Source organism: Lathyrus oleraceus, chromosome 5 (assembly GCF_024323335.1).
Source record: "Lathyrus oleraceus cultivar Zhongwan6 chromosome 5, CAAS_Psat_ZW6_1.0, whole genome shotgun sequence".
Classification (NCBI taxonomy): domain Eukaryota; kingdom Viridiplantae; phylum Streptophyta; class Magnoliopsida; order Fabales; family Fabaceae; genus Lathyrus; species Lathyrus oleraceus.
Window position 1 is genome coordinate 60194320 of NC_066583.1, and position 17786 is coordinate 60212105.

The following is a 17786-nucleotide window of genomic DNA, read 5'->3' on the forward strand; positions in this document are numbered from 1 at the left end:
CCATAAATCGTTTTTTAAACAAAGTGAACATTCACAAAGACGAAAGGATACTTAAGAGATCCTCAGTGCTCTCCCAAAGGTAGTATGACCTCCAACAGGGTAAGACATTTGTTTATATTCCCGGCACGACTATATCCTCTTCCTCCAGGACTTTGTTGTGGTTTATCCCACCAAGTGGAGTGCTTGGTAAGGTTATTCACTTCCCTTCCCTTCGGCAGAGCAGTGATCCTTCCTCCTCAGCAGATGGGCTCTCTCTGGAAGATTCGACTCTTGGTGGTTGGCCCCCAGAATCCCTTTATCCCTCAGGTAGATTCCCCAGTAGAGTAGCTTGGGTGGCAGATTCTACTTGTGCATTAAACTTCTTTCCCCAGAGATGTTGTTGTCTCTGATTCCCGGCAGATTGGTCGCTCTCTGGTGATTTTGGGGTTTCTCTCCTGAGATGTAGTACCGGGTGGTTGATTCCTGGGCCTGTTTGTGTTAGATATGTCTGTTTGTCAGCATTCATCATACATAAACCACGCATATGCATGCATAATCATAACATTTAGATATTCATGTTGCATTCTTTGCCATATATCGTTTGTTTGTTGTCTCCTGCTAATTGGTGATATAGATTTCCCCAAGCAGATGTGTGTGTTTGATCTCTCCATATAGAGTCGGCTCCATAGGCAGAAAGCATATATCCTTTCTTCCATATTCCCCACCGAGCTATGTTCTCGTGGATGATGGTTGTTTCTGTTTCCCCCCAACACATGTATTGGGATGGGCTTCCCTATTGAGTTATATCCTCATTAGGAAGAGTCTTGATTCAGTTTGGCTTTTTGGTTTGATCCTAAATTGGCCTCTCGGAGCCGTTTTCTTTGATTCCCTGTGGTATAAATGAATAATTGCTCAGTAATTAGTAATCATTCACATTATCCCCGATGGAATCTGCGATTTACTACCCTTATACCGGTAGTTGTAAACCCTATTTTTCTCCCCTTTGTAGAGTTAACCTTGTGTTCATCGTTATCGATGACGGTTACTTTTCCGTGGTTTCCTACCCAGTATCCGGTAGGTGTAATCCCCTCCTTGGTGGTTATCTTCATCCAATATTCGGTATTGATATTCCCCCCTTTTGCCTGGATAATTTCCCCATTTACGCAATTTATCCCCAACGAGACATCACTCGTCTACCCTTTGTTGTTAATGACGATTGTTTCTCCCCTAGTTTGGTTATCATTATATACCTAGTTTCGGTATCCCGATGCCTTCTCTTTTCGGTCGATTTATCCTTTATTAACCCAGTAACCGGTTGTGGATAATCTTCCATGCGAGTATATTATCTACGTTCTGACGGTAATAGATAGTATATCTCATGCACTCGTCGGTCGAAGCCTTTTGTTCTTCCCCAGTAGAGTAAGATTTGTTTCCCCTTTGGGAAGTCGAATATCCATCCTATTATCAAGTTTGCTTTTAGCCCTCTTTTGGATGATGAGTGTCTTGGGAATATTCCACGATTCACGCCTTGGTTGGTCACCTATTATATGCCCAGTAACCGGTATCCTTGGTGTTCCTCCCTTTCTGCTCCTTTTTATGACTTTTTATCCCCTGTGGAGTCAGATTTTCCTGAGTTGAAATATACCTTTTAGGTTTTCCTCAGATGTTTCAGAGTTTTGATATCTCTCACCCTTATCCCGGTCTTAGATATTCGATTCTTCCCGAGCATGTTGTATCTCTGACCCTTATGGCGGTATTCAGATCACATGTCTCATTGAGCTTGATACCCGGTAACCGGTAACACCTCATCTCGCTGCTCCCCCTAGGAGAGTCTTTTTAGACATCCCCAGCAAGGTCCCTTAGCGGATCGTCCTCGTCCGGATTTTATCCGAAGTATCCGTTGTGGATAGTTTCGTTGTATTGGCATATTCCCCAATACATACGTCTTCGAGTCAGCTCGAGTCTTTCCATTGGTTTATTCCCTTTGGAATTCTGCTCCCCAAACTTCGAGTCGTGCCCTGCTCACGCGTTTCTTTCTCATCTCCATAAGAGTCCCCAGGATTTTTGTCCTATGGGTTGTATCATTGAATGCGGGTTGTCGTTGTCTCCTGATTTTCTTTACTCCTTTGTGGACACATATCCCCCCACAAAGTATTATCCTTTTGCGTACATACATTTGCATCATGAGGTCTCTTAGGGACCAAAATTCGTCTCTTTGTTATTATTTAAGCCCATTCTACCTCGTCGAGACGAAGATTTTAACCTTCACTTCTCCGGCTAGAATGACCTTAAATAGGGGCATCTATAAGACCCCAATTTTGTCCCTAAGATCCCTCATGGCATCATAACATTGCACTTGCATAGCCTCAAGGATCATTGTGCATCTTGGTTCCCTTTGCCTTTAGGTGGGACTCCTTGTGAGTGGTTTGAGATCCCGAAGCATGCTTGAATTGTATATCATTGCTTTTCTCATTTTGTTTACTAACCAAAAGCACAAAAATATGTCACTAACATCTTTTGGTTGTAGCTTGAGCAATCACAAGGTCAAAAGCCTCTAGGAGATCCTTGGTACAAAGACATGGTCAAGAAGAGGTGAAAGCAAGCATGGTAATGGTTCCCAAGGCTCTCATCCATCAAATATGCCTCCCTAGCACCTCAATTCATCATGTTTGATCCAAGCAAGTCAAGGGTTTGAGGTCTTGTTTTTCAAGGAAGCCCTAATTCATCTATGCATCACAATGCCTTGCTCATGAAGCAACCTCAGCCCATGGTCAAATATAATCAAGGGAAGTTCTTTAATTCTTCATTTCATGCATATTTTAACTTATTTTAGTGTCCTCAATCATCAATTCATCAAGATATGAGTTGTGGACTTGAAAAGTTGATCAGTCAATTCATCTAATTATATTGAAATGCACTGAGACCTAACGTTTTGTGTGTTGGTCAAATGGAGATGGTCCAAAAAGCAAAAATGTTCTTAAGGACAATATGAACAACTTTGATGCTCATCAAAATTTGATTTGAAGCTTGGAAAACCATCTGCCATTCCAATACATTATAGGTCATTTTGATTGAAACCCTAATTTTGGGTCAACTTCCCAACGACACAACTCATTCATTTGTTATGATTTTGAGGTGGGATCAAATTCATTGGAAAGCTTAAGATATCTACTTAAAATTTTATGTTGAACAAAAATTCAAAATCTCAAAGGAAATACATGTGATAATGCAAGACATTATAGGTCCTTTTGGGTCAAATGCATTAAAAGTAAAAAAAGTCCAACTTCAAGTGCCCATAACTTCTTCATCAAAAATCCAAATGATGCAAAATCTTAGTCCATTTTAATTGTCTTGAAAAGATCTACAACTTTTATGTTGGAGATTGTTTCATTTGAAGCTTGCATCATCAAAACAGAAGGGCTTGAAAGGTGGCCAATTTTAGAAACCTTGCCTTGACATGTTTTGCACATCACACTTTAAACTCAAATTCCATAAATTTCCACACTCCAAATGAGTTTTTATCCAACATAACATTTGTTCCTTATACAAATACCTTTCCAATCATTACTCATATGCTTATATTTGAATTTTTCATGAGTGACTTTCGAAGAGCTGAATATTTGTGACCAATTATGAAATTCACATTGAATCTTGAAATGCAAGCTATTGCAAGGCAAATTACACGTCCATTTCCCTTTGGTCATTGCTCAGAGTTCATTTGGCATTGCTTTTAGGCCTTGTGCATGATCATGCAAGCCCATGCAAGTGATATCCAAATTCATGCACAAGGTTTCCTTCACACTTCCCTTGCCAATTCAACTATAAATACATGCTTCATTCCCTCCATTTGGACAACCAATTCCAACCTGAAATGCTGCAGATTTCATTCCCCAACCATCACTAAAGAAGCAAGTGTCATTTCTCTTAAAATTTTCAGATCTCGAATTCAACTACATCTGGTTGTTTTCATAGATCTAATGCTTCTAGACCTTCACCATACGCTTCATTGAATTTCTGTTTTGATAAAGCAAGCAAGGTTTCAAGCTCAAATCACCAGAACTCGAACTTGAACTCCAATTGGTATTTGCTTCGATTCTCTTAATCCATTGACCTATTGGCTGTGGTTTTGTGTTGGCTGAAGACCTCTCAATGGAGGCATCATGTTTATGCTTTTAATTTTTGCAATTCATTGAGTTCATGATGAATACCAGATTTTTCCATCTCTGATTTCTCAAATCATAGAGATCTAGAGTGGAAATGGATGGTACAGGGATGATGTACATCATCCCAGCTTTCTATTGATGTATAGATCGCTTGATTTGGTTGAGTTTTGAGGTTCTGCATTTTGGCCGGAATCTGGAATCTCACCGGAGAAGACGGTGGCTCCGGTGGCTTCATCAAGTCCAGTTAAATCCTGGCCGTTGGATCCATTCTCCAGATTTGATCTCGCCCCTTCATTGTTATGACTTTTAATTCTTTCCCATACGCGTGCATTGACCGTGAATCACCATAGGCGCGCACTTCTTTGCCTCATGATTTGCCAGCTCAATTAATGAGCTTAGATCAGACGGTCACGCTTTTTTCCAATTTCCATTTTCTGTTTTATTTTCCTTTTATTTTCTTTAATTCCATTTTATTTCAAAAATTAATATCTCTTTCATTTTTAATCCAAAAATTATGGGACCAATTGCATTATTTCCCAAATAAATTCTAGTTTCTATTTCAGATTTTTAATATTTTTTATTTCGTCATTTGATATTTTTTGTGCATTTTCTCTTTTCTGGTTATTTTTAATTCATTTTAACTAGTTTTTTATATTCAAAAAATGCAAAAATATTTTTCTAACCTATTTGAATGATGATGGATCTATGAAAAATATTCTCATCAATTTTTGAATTGATTTCATATTTATTTGAGATTTTAGTTCAATTAGGTTGTTTTTATTCATTTTTAATTGATTAAAATTAGTTTCTGACTTTTAAAAATGCTGAAATTTTTTGTCAAACCTTGTTTGACCTTGCTGAACTTAGGATAAATCACTTGGACCTTTCAAGGTTGATTTGAAGTGATTTTGAAGTTTGACCTTTCCATTTATTTTAATTCAAGTTTATTGTTAATATTAAAAAAATGCCAAAAATAGTTTATTCATTTCTTGACTCCCAATCTTCATCTCACTTCTGTTTTTGATTATTTGACCTTGACTTTCAATGTTATTGGTCAACATATGAGGATTGGTACATGAGGTTTCATTTAATGCACTTTAATTTTGTCATTTTCATTTCTCTTATTCATCTCCTTCTTCTTCTTCTTTTTTTCTTTTTGATCAATGAGTTGAAGGTTGATAAGTTAGCATTGATTAGAGGGATTTAACCGTCCTTGATTCAAATCTAATTCATCTTGATCAATTGATCAAGTGAATGGCTTTGCATTAAGGATAGGTTGTCTTTTAAATCATGCATAAGGCTTAAACCAATACAAGATCAATTGTCTCCTCCTTTTGGCATGGCAAGTTGTTGGGACTTGGTTCACTAATCAAGACTCCTAACTTGTGTTTGTTGCCTACATTATTATTGACCGGCCTCAGATAGTTGTGACTTCTACATAAGTCCAATTACGATTGCTTAACATAGCACTAAATTTGCCTTATGGCACACTAACTACTAACACTAACCATTAACAATTAACCTTTACTTTATGCAATTTACTTTTATGCAATTTACTATTCTTGCACATATTATCCATTTGATTTTCTATTTGCTCACTTGAGCACATGTTTATGTTAATGCCATTTGCCTTTTGCTCACTTGAGCACATAATTGTGTATATATTATTTTGCTTGTGTTTTTGTTTTGATTGTTGTGGACCAAATGCAAAGAAATGGACTTAGTTTCTAGGACTTTTCCTATGCAAAGAAATGGAGAATTGGGCTTAGATTCTAGGACCTTCCTTATGCAAAATTGGAGTAAAATGGACCTTAATGTTGAAGATGGATTAGAAGGACCCAATCTCTAAACTCACTCTTGTCCATTCTTGTTTTACTTCATGGAACTTTTGATGTGTGTGTTTTTGTGCTAGGAGTTTCTCTTTGAGCTTGATTGGAGGATCATCACCATGTTCATCTAAGTGGAAGAAACAAGATACATTGAGGATCTCTTATCAGACTTGTTTGATTGCTTATACTTTGTGCTTGCTTATTCCAAAGGATGGGAGCTACTTGGATCATCAATATGATCTCAAGAGAGGAACTCCTAATGTGGTTTCACTTTCTTTCCCTTTCCCTTTTATTTTCCTTAGGACTTAGCCCTTCTTCTTCATCTCTCCACTCTAACCCAAGCCAAACCTTTTTGTGCAAACATTTAACCATTGTTTTCCAACATTTGAAACCTAAGCCTTATGCTTTTGATTTTCAAACTTTCTTTTCATAACACTTACTTTGAATTGAACTTTTAAGTCAATTTTGACCATTTTTGTACATACTTCCAATTGGTAAATATAACTCATTCAAACTTCTTTTTGTGGTTCCAATGGCCACTTCTTTAATTAAATTTTCCATAACCTTTAGCTATTAGGTTTGAGTTATCCTTGTGGTAGATGTAATACTCACCTATATACTTAGTGATGGACAATGAGTCTTCCATGCTTATTATAGGGTTAACCCATCACTAGCATGTTGAAGCTATCCTCACATGGTGGATTTGTGGTTTGGTTGAGTTTTCTCCCTTTGATAACAAAAGACCTTAAGGCTTTTGGACCAATCAATTCACCAACTCATTTTGAGATTTTTACCCCGAACTACGAGGTTTTGATCCTAATTTTTTGTAAGATGGTACGTAGGCAATGGGTTTATCCATCCAAACAAAATGTAAATAAACTTGTATATTCTCTTCTCATCTCTTCAATCATGTTTGCACAAACAAATTTTCACAAAACAACAACCTTCACAAGTGTGAAAAGGGCTTCCTAAGAGTACCTAGGATGTTTTGGGTGCCTAACACCTTCCCATTGCATAACCAACCCCCTTACCCAAATCTCTGCTTCTTTTACTAGTTTTTGTTAAAACTTTTAGGTTTTTGTTCGCTTTCTAACCATTCCTTTGGATAAATAGGAGTGCGGTGGCGACTCGACTTGTATGATTTACCTTGGATTTAGTCAATATCTCTAAAGGTAACGAATACCCCGCTACAATATGGATGCAAATGGATGCATGAATGCAACATCACACTCAAGGATCAAGCAAAGCACACCAAACGAAGGTCATGGGATGGATCATGTCATCCTTAATATCAATCATCCGTTTTGGTGGATTATGGTTTACACCTTATCAACACCCAAGTTCCATTGATATTAAGGACACAAGAAAGGATCAACCATGAATCAAGGGTTTGTTGCAAGTCACGAGCATGGAGTCTCGGTTTAAGAACCACCCAAAAGGAGTGTACTTGGGTTTAAACCTACCAAACATGTTCTACAAGAGGTTCCCATAGTCATCATCCCATCTTTCGGATATTATCAGAGAAACGACTACTCGTATTCGAAAAATATTCTCAAGAGAGACTCTTATGAGTGTAGTATCGCGTAACAATCGTATCAAATCTTACAGTTGAACGACTTTCGCACTACATCCTAAGAATATGCCAAGATGGGCTTGGTAAACTAAGGTCCTTGGCTTCTAAGGTCTATATTGGAAAGAGTAATGTCTAACCACAACTACTTGTGTGACATTATTGATCCCAACATGACGTCCACCAAGTGAATGGGCTTGCAAGTCAACTTGCTAAGGAATAACTCCACACAAGTCAACAAGACTATGCCATTCTCCTATCCTAAGTGCACTCGAGTTCGGGTATAGAACTCATCTCACAAAGATCACCAAGCATACAAGGAATTAATATTCAAACAATTCAATCATTACATACAATACAGTAATCCCAAATTGCACAAAAATATGTCACAAAATAATATACTCAACAATACAACAAATATGAAAAGTAGGCAAAACCCATTAGGCAAATATTCCCCAGCTGAGTCGCCACTTTTCTGTAGCAGGGTATTCGTTACCATTAGAGATATTGACTAAATCTAAGGTAAACCATACAAGTCAAGTTGCCAACGCACTTCTATTTATCCAAAGGAATGGTTAGAAAGCGAACAAATACCTAAAAGTTTTATCGAATCAAAAACTAGTAAAAATGTTAGAGATCAGGGTAAGGGGGTTGGTTATGCAATGGGAAGGTTTTAAGCACCCAAAACATCCTAGGTACTCCTAGGGAGCCCTTTTCACACTTGTTGTAAGGTTGGTATTTTGTGAAAATTTATTTGTGCAAACATGATTGAAGAGATGAGAAGAGAATATACAAGTTATTTACATTTTGTGTTCGGATGGATGAACCCATTGCCTACGTACCATCTTAAAAAAGATTAGGATCAAAACCTCGTAGTTCGGGGTAAAAATCTCAAAATGAGTTGGTGAATTGATTGGTCCGAAAGCCTTAAGGTCTTTTGTTATCTGTAAGACCCCAATTTTAGCCCTAAGATCCCCCATGGCATCATAACATTGCATTTGCATACCCTCAAGGATCATAAGCATCTTGGTTCCCTTTGCCTTTGGGTGGGACTCCTTGTGATTGGTTTGAGATCACCAAGCATGCTTGAATTATACATCATTGTTTCTCTTATTTTTGTTTATTAACCAAAAGCACAAAAATGTGTCACTAACATCTTTTGTTTGAAGCTTGAGTATCATCCAAGACATCTTGTGGATTCTATTCGGGTGATCAGTCAATACAAGGGAATGACGTGGGTTACTTCCAACATGTTCCAATGGGGTCCATTCATCATTGAAAATGCTAATCTGGAAAGAGTAAAAGTCTGTTCCTGAGTTGTCACGCTCGCTAAGCGAACCATTTCTTTGCTAGGCGAAGGTCTGAGCTGTCATGCTCGCTAGGCGAGCAAACCATTCGCTAGGCGAAGACCACGCGTTCTGAAAACATAACAGAATTTTGGGCCTGAATTGCATTCATTTTAAGCCCACAAAGCCACGAAAATTAGGTTATAAATACCAGAGCTTCATTTCAGAAACAGAGACTGGAGACTATTACAAACCCTGGATTATCAGAGAGAAAGACTACCTGACAGAGAACTCAGAGCAGTCTCCAGACAGCTCTGAAAAGTTCACTCGGACTCACACACTTTTTCACTCCCGTCTCACGCAAACCTTAACATTACTTTGCAAACCCAGTCATGCCATTCGAGTTTAATCGATCTCTCCAATCAGGTTTGCCCTATTCCTATTACTTTATGCCTTCAATTTGAACTTTCTAAATGTGTGATGTATTATGTTTGAATTTGGAAGAGTGGGTATCGTTAGCTTTTGCATATGCATGAATATGTGAAGCCAATGCCTCGAATGTTTAATCACATGATTTCTGAAATGAGTACCATAGGGTTTGGGGTTTCTGAAATCGCACTGTTATCAAAGGAGAATCCAGAATTCACAGACGTTCGCCAGCAACTTCGTTAGGCGAACATGTAGCGAAGCTTCGCTAGCACCTCGCTAAGCGAAGCAGTAGCGAACGTGACAGTAGCTTGTTTTTCTATTTGGTTTCAGATATGTTTTCGTGTTTGATTGTAACATGTTTTACGCCGCATCCATGCATTATTTACCTGTTATTTCTAACCTGTTTGTTGAGTTTTTGTGAGGACTCACGTGACTCTTGCAGAGATGGCTTGCTTGGTATTCCACTTTATTTGTGGGATACCACCCTGGAGGTTTATTCCGATTACCTGTACTGACCCACTTTCTTTGATGGTGCTAGCTTGAGAGATCTCTCGGTTTCTTGTTTTTTGAGTTGCTGTTACTCCGGATCGTTATCCGTGTGGTAGATCTTAATCCCTTTTACATCTTTTAGCATTTTACCGCTTTCTTAGCTGGCAGACCTCGATAGGAGGCATTGTTTTGTGTGTTCATTTTCGTGCCTAAAGACCTCCATGAAGAGGCAATTGACGGATAAAAGGGATTAGTAATCAATCCCCCGTTATTCAGTGTGTCGTTCTTTATGCTCACACTACGTGTCGATGCTTCAGAACAAGAGCCCAAGATCTTTTGTCCGGTCGGTCAGTGGAGAGGGTTCCACCTTTCTGAATCCCCACTTTTTGTCATGAGCTCACCCTGTCCAGGGTTAAGAGCTATGAGGTCTTATCCTCATTACCCCTTTTGCATGAGCGTTCCTAAAACGCAAACAACTCATTGATTTTTATTCTCATAAGAACACGTTTACTCCTTCTACTACAGGCGAGTAAGTCTCCAAAGGTCGAGCATCCGGTAGATTGTGTAGTAACGACGTTCATCCCAAAACTTAACCCGTAGTTAGCCGAACTACGGCTTTCTCTGATTCTCATTCCAGATGAGATACGTAGGCATAAGATGCGATGTCTTACCGAGCACACTCCTCTCTAACCCATAGGTAGCCGAGCTACGAAGACTCTGATTCTCAGATTCAGATGGGATACGTATGCAGTGGATGCGACATCCGTGCGAGTCATTTTCTTTTGACCCTTCTTTTAGTAAGTAGTACATTAGATAAACATACATGCTTTTCTCATACCTTCAATCATGTTTGCACAAATAAATTTTCACAAAAACAAACAACCTTTGCAATAAATGTGAAAAGGGCTCCCTAGGAGTACCTAGGATGTTTTGGGTGCCTAACACCTTCCCATTGCATTACCAACCCCCTTACTCAGATCTCTGACATTTTTACTAGTTTTTGATTCGATAAAAGTTTATAGGTTTTTGTTCGCTTTTTAACCATTCCTTCGGATAAATAGAAGTGCGGTGGCGACTCGACTTGTATGATTTACCTTGGATTTAGTCAATATCTCTAATGGTAACGAATACCCCGCTACAGAAAAGTGGCGACTCTGCTGGGGAAGTAATTTGCCTAGTGGGTTTTACCGACTTTTCATTTTTGTTGTATTGTACTGTATATTTTTTGTGTGACATATTTTTGTGCAATTTGGGATTACTGTATTGTATGTAATGATTGATTTGCTTGATATTAATTCCTTGTATGCTTGGTGATCTTTGTGAGATGAGTTCTATACCCGAACTCGAGTGCACTTAGGATAGGAGAATGGCATAGTCTCGTCGACTTGTGTGGAGTTATTCCTTAGCAAGCCCATTCACTTGGTGGAGGTCATGTTGGGATCAATAATGTCACACAAATAAGTTATGGTAAGACATTACTCTTTCCAATATAGACCTTAGAAGCCAAGGACCTTAGTTTACCAAACCCATCTTGGGCTATTCGTAGGATGTAGTGCGAAAGTCGTTCAAGTGTAAGATTTGATACGATTGTTACGCGATACTACACTCATAAGAGTCTCTCTTGAGAATATTTTTTGGAATACGAGTAGTCGTTTCTCCGATAATATCCAAAAGATGGGATGATGACTATGGGAACCTCTTGTAGAACATGTTTGGCAGGTTTAAACTCTAGTACACTCCCTTTGGGTGGTTCTTAACCAAGACTCCATGCTCATGACTTGCAACAAACCCTTGATTCATGGTTGATCCATTCAGGTATCCTTAATATCAATGGAACTTAGGTGTTGATAAGGTGTAAACCATAATCCACCAAAATGGATGGTTGATATTAAGGATAACATGATCCATCCCATGACCTTTGTTTGGTGTGATTTGCTTGATCCTTGAGTGTGATTATTGCATTCATGCATTCATGCACCCATTTGCATTCATATCATTAAAATAATGAGAAAATTTTCAAGGAACTTAAGAGGTCTATTTGCAAAATTTTCAGACATGGAAAGACAAAGAAGGAATACAAAGAAGTACAGTTTCAGACAACCAGACTTGAAAGAGTTAAGGAATTTAACATCCTATGTATTCGATCCCTTGGGTTTCAAGGCTCGTTTTGGGAAGCTTCTCCCTCTTCTGACTACTCAGGTGGATGAAGGATTGATGAGTGTATTGGTGCAGTTTTACGATCCTTTGTACCGTTGCTTCACGTTTCCGGGTTTTCAGATTTTGCCTACACTTGAGGAGTATGCTTATCTTGTGGGTATACCTGTTCTAGATCAGTTGCCATTCAATGGCTTGGAAAGGGTTCCTACTTCTCAAGAGATAGCAGACATGTTACACATAGATGAATCTCTGGTTGATGCTCAGATGACTACCAAAGGGGGAATTCAAGGTCTTCCTTCTGAGTTCCTCATTGCTCAAGCTACTATGTATGGGAAGGCCATGAGTGAGGACGCCTTTGAGGCCATATTTGTACTTCTCATCTATGGGCTAGTGTTATTCCCCAACATCGACAAGTTTGTGGATGTGAATGCTATTAGGATTTTCTCTACTCTTAATCCCGTTCCGACTCTGTTGGGCGATACCTACTTCTCTTTGCATATGAGGAATGCGAAGGGTGGTGGCGCCATTGTGTGTTGTTTGCCTCTGTTGTATAAGTGGTTTATTTCTCACTTACCTCAGACGGTCTCTTTCAAGGAGAACAAGGAATGTCTACGGTGGTCCACGAGACTTATGTCTCTCACTAATGATGATATCTCTTGGTATAACCGTGTGTATGACAGTGTGTAGATTATTGACTCTTGTGGCGAATTCTCCAATGTACCTCTTCTTGGTACATGTGGTGGGATTAACTACAATCCTGTTTTGGCACGTCGGCAGCTTGGGTTCCCCTTAAAGGATAAACCCAATAACATTATGTTAGAGGGTGTACTATTTCAGAATGGTAAAGATCCCCAAGGCTTGAAGGGCAGAATGGTACGCGCTTGACGCAAGATTCATAAGAAAGGAAGGAAAGAGTTGGGTCCTAAGGATTGCATCGCTTGGGAGCCTTACACTGTTTGGGTTAGGAAGAGAGCGTCTGAGTATCTCATGCCTTACGAGTATCCGAGACCTACACCTATGATTATGGCTGGGCCTTCAACCCTCCCTAATCAAGGAGTAGGGGAGTTGAGAGACGAAGACCGTTCACGTGCCTGGATCCGTGAACGTGAAGAGTTGCTTCAGCAGATTAAGGAGAAGGATGCGTTGATTGAGTTTCTTGAGCATCAGGTTATTGATGACCCTGATGATGTATGGACTTCTCTACTTTCTCAGTCTTCTAAGTTCTGGAAGAGGAAGTATGATCGACTCGCCAAAGAGAAGGCCGATATGGAGGCAGCCTACGAGAGGGAGGTGAAGAGGCTTCGCGCATCTTATCTTCCTGTGTCCCGAGCTTTAGATGATTGTTTCTAGGGATCCATAGGATAATTATTTTCCTTTTCTCTTGTACATGATTGACGATGCTGCACTTCTTTCCAGTGATATTATTTGATGAGATATTTCCGTATGTGATAAAATGCTTAATATTTCCAAAATTTGCAACTAAAACTCTAAAGTTCCTTTGAAATAAAAAACAAATCATATGCACAAGCATTGCATGCATCATATGCATAAGCAGGTTTTATTTCCGGTCCCTTTCCCTGTGGTCTAACTCTGTGTCCTTCATTTATTTTGAAGACAAGCTGACTCACCGGTACTACACTAGAGCCAATATTTCAAGACTGATGGATCATTTAGACCATGAATTCACGAGGCAGGCGCCGTGACATCCACCCTACACCAGAAATTGAAATTCGTGAGAAACAAGAAACTGGTAGTGGTAGGGGGAGAAAGGGCTCTCCTGGTTAGCCATTTGTCTTCCTTCTCTTATATAGATGTTGAGGATGAAGTTTGAACTCCTTTCCAAGTGTTATCTATTGTTGAGCCTATTGAGAAAAGAGCTCCTTCATTTGCTTCCTACAAAGATGCAAAGCTGGCCATTGAGCGTAGTGCAACCACTAGTTTAGGAAAAATGATTGAGTTAGAAGACAACGAGTCTCGGGCTGGCATAGGTTTTTCTTCTGGTACTTTCAACAAGCAAGGGCTATTCAAGAGTGGAGGTTTCATCCACACTGGTCTACATGAGGAGGCTGCTGCCGTTTTAGAAGAAGATACAAAGGATTCTGGCAACTTCATCATCCCTGGTGGGGTCTGCAACAATTGGGTCGCTGTGGATATTCCAACAATTGTCCATAAGTCAACGTAATAATCACTTTGTTTGAAAACCCTTCTCCCATGCCAAAAGGAGGAGTGATGACATTGTTGGCGCATAAATACAATGATATTTTCATTCAATAAATTCATGTTAAATGTTTGTTTTCCAATTATTTTCCCTTTTTGCTTTTGCATGAAATTGGTGATCACATAAAATCCTAAAAAATAGAATAAAATCGATATTTTTCATATGCATAATGATTTGCCTTGTTTGAATTCTAAAGCTTTTCATATCCAAAATCGTTGTGTAGGTTGATTTCTACACCCATTGAACATAATGACCCAACACCATCTCCCAATTTTGAATTCCCTATATTTGAGGCAGAGGAAGATGATGTTGAAGAGATTCTTGATGAGTGTCTCATTACGCGAAAAACCGGCGGGAAAACAAAACAACAGAGCCGCCACCGTGCGTTATATATCCCAAAGGAGGGAAAGGAAACGCTCGAAGTAAATTGGGAAAAGACATGGTCTCGCGACCAAAGAGAATGGGATCGGGATTCGGTTATGCGAAGGGAAGGTATTAGCCCCCCTACGCATCCGTCGTACTCGACGAGATCCACGCACAAAAGGAAGGATAAAGGTTGCTAAAAATTGCTCAAACATCACACACTGGCTGAAAGAGATACAGGAAAGACAACAGAAACTAACTCGGCAGGATATCGAATCCTAGGCCTACGTAGTCTGTCAGGCACAGACATCAGAGTCGACGTAGTTCGGGACATGGGAAACGTGCTCGCTAGGATGTCGCATCCTATGCATACGTATCTTCTCGGACTAAAGAAGAATCAGAGCACTCGTAGCTCGGCTAACGCACGTCAAACAAAACCACACAGGAAACCGACTTCCAATCGCTGGACTTATGTCAAACTCCCCACAAATCAGGCAAACATGGAAACCGAATGCCAATCGCTGGACTTATATCAGACTCCGAACCAACAAACACACACAGGAAACCAACTGCCAATCGCTGGACTTACGTCAGACTCCAACAAAGAAACTGGAAATCGAATGCCAATCGCTGGACTTACATCGGACTCCAACCAGAAAAGGAGAAACAACTCACACAAACAAAAGAAAAGGGCGCCCGGAGAGATCTGCTCATCTCCTGCCTACGTACCTCATCTGGTATGAGGATCAGGGCGACGTAGTTCCCCTACGCAGGGACAAAGGACTAGCCTAACCAGATACAAAGGGAGACACTACTACGGAGACTACGACTCGAGCCTAGCAGTTATCATGCATATCATCCCTAAGTTAAGGTTGCTATCTAACTTGCACAGGGAGCAAGCTATCCTAAACAGCAACTGAGTCATACAGAAGCACAAAGCAAGCACACACACTATATACAAACAGAGGGGCTCAAACAAGGCTAGGCTTTAGTCAAGGGGTCATATCAACCTCGACAAACAAGCCACTGTATCAGGGTGATGTTAGCTCTTAACCCTAACATTGAGAGTTAGGGTGAAGCAGATGAAATGGGAAGTGAGGGGTGTGCCTCACAGCTCTTATCCCTGGCCTGGAAGAGCTTCAGACAAATGAAGCTGTGGGAGTTCAGAAAGTTGGAACTCTTCTATCCACATGACTTACATAACAAAAGATCTTGGGCTATTATCCACAATGCATCAACACAAGGTGTGTGATCAAAGTGGATGACACACTGAGTAGCAGGAGATGGACTACACATCTCTTGTATCTGCCAATGCCTCTTCACTTAGGAGGTCTTTGAATGTACAGGGCACAATGATAAACAAACACAAGCATCGCCTCTTAAGGAGGACTTCAGACAGGTGCCTGCCCAAATAACAGGACAGGTCTTCCAGACTACATGAAGTCAGTGAATTATACCTCAATGCTTAAGCTATCAAGCAAAGCAAAAGCAAGTTCACAATGAACTTAAGCAACTAATGTACCTGAAAACAATCCAACTCAGTCAGTACACCACTCAAAAAAATCAAACAGACAATTAAATGGTCAACAGTCAACAGACATAGTCAAACAAGCCAAGCATCAATGTGCAAGGCACAAGCTCAACTCAAAGGAGCTAGAAGCCACCTACAAAACAAATCAAGATTAGTCAATGCAAACCAAATAGTCAACTCAAGCAATGTGAATCAATTCCTCAAGGCCATATGCTTCTTGTCCTGAAAACAAAACTCAAACATAAGCACAAACCACTAGGACAAGGCCTAGGGTCAAAGTAGGAGAAATAATCCAAAACAGAACATGAAAATTGACAAGAATCAAGCTTAATCAATTAAGAACAATATCCATGTGGTCTCATACCAATAGCATCAACCAAATTCATTTCACAAAGCACATAAGGCAAAGCATGCAAGTTCAAAGCTCATTGAAGCAAACAGAATGAACCAATCCACATCAACTCAAACATAACTCAATAAATCCCAAGAAAAATCATGGCTAAACAGAACTCATCACATGATCAACATACCAAAAATCAAGACATTTGGACAAGTCTAAGCATGGCAAATAAATTCCATGAGGCAAGGCTGGCACAAACAAGCTCAATTGAGACCCAAAATGCTACATCAACTTAGCACAAGCCTAAAACAGAATTGACAAATAATAAATGCCTCAAACCAAATCCACAATAAACTTCAAAGTGTCTAGAATCAATGTGCAAAAATTTAAAGTTCATATGATAAACATCAAGCATTTCTCAAATCATTGAAGTTCATGACTATCAAAAAGTCCACAAATGGTCATCCAGCAAGAAAAATACCAAACAAATCAGAAATCAATCCAAAAATTCATGATCAATCCTAACATCCAGAAGAAGCATCATGCAAAAAATATCATCAATTGGCATTTAATTGGCATGGTAAAGAAAATCAACAAGTTGAGCAAGCAAAGGTGTGACACACATTGTCACACCTACATTAAATAGATCATATCTCAACAACCAAAAATGAGAAAAATGCAAACTCTATACCAAAATGTCAATTAGGATGTCTAGTTTAAGCATGCAAAGTTTCAAAATCATTGGATCAAAACTCATCATTTCATGAAGCAAATAGCAAGGTAGGTACAAGAAAGCACACATATGAACAATCCCTAAGCCAACACAAATTCCATCCGTGCACAAATTCTGGAAAAAATCTCATAAAATACTAGACATCATGAGGAACAGCATGCAAAAAATCCCAGGCCAATTGGATCATCCATCAATGAGTTATGATTTTTTGAATGAATGGAAAAAATAAAAAAAACATGAGCAAGCATGCATGAACATGGAGGGAATAATGAACTAAAAATGCAAAGGCCTAATGGGAAATGTCCCAGCGGGGAATCGAAGCGTGTGAGGATTTGAACTGAGCGCGTTTCCTAATGAAACGCGCCGTTTCATTAAAGCTCACGTGGCACAGGGAAGCAATCGCATCCAATCATTTAGCCACGCTGGATTTAAAACCACCAATGCATGGCAATTAACACAAAACAACATGCAAGTACGCGCTAACTGGATCAAATGCAATTCTGGAAAAAAACCCTAGCATGTTCATCCATATTCATACGTCTTCATATGCTCAAGAACACTTTTGCGCAGAAATTGACAAGAATTACATCATTAGATTTGTCTTTCAACATACAACAACATGCTATGCTCAATTAATGCTAATTCAAACCACATCAAAAGGTTCGATCTAAAGAAGTTTCCTCCACCAAACTTAGATTC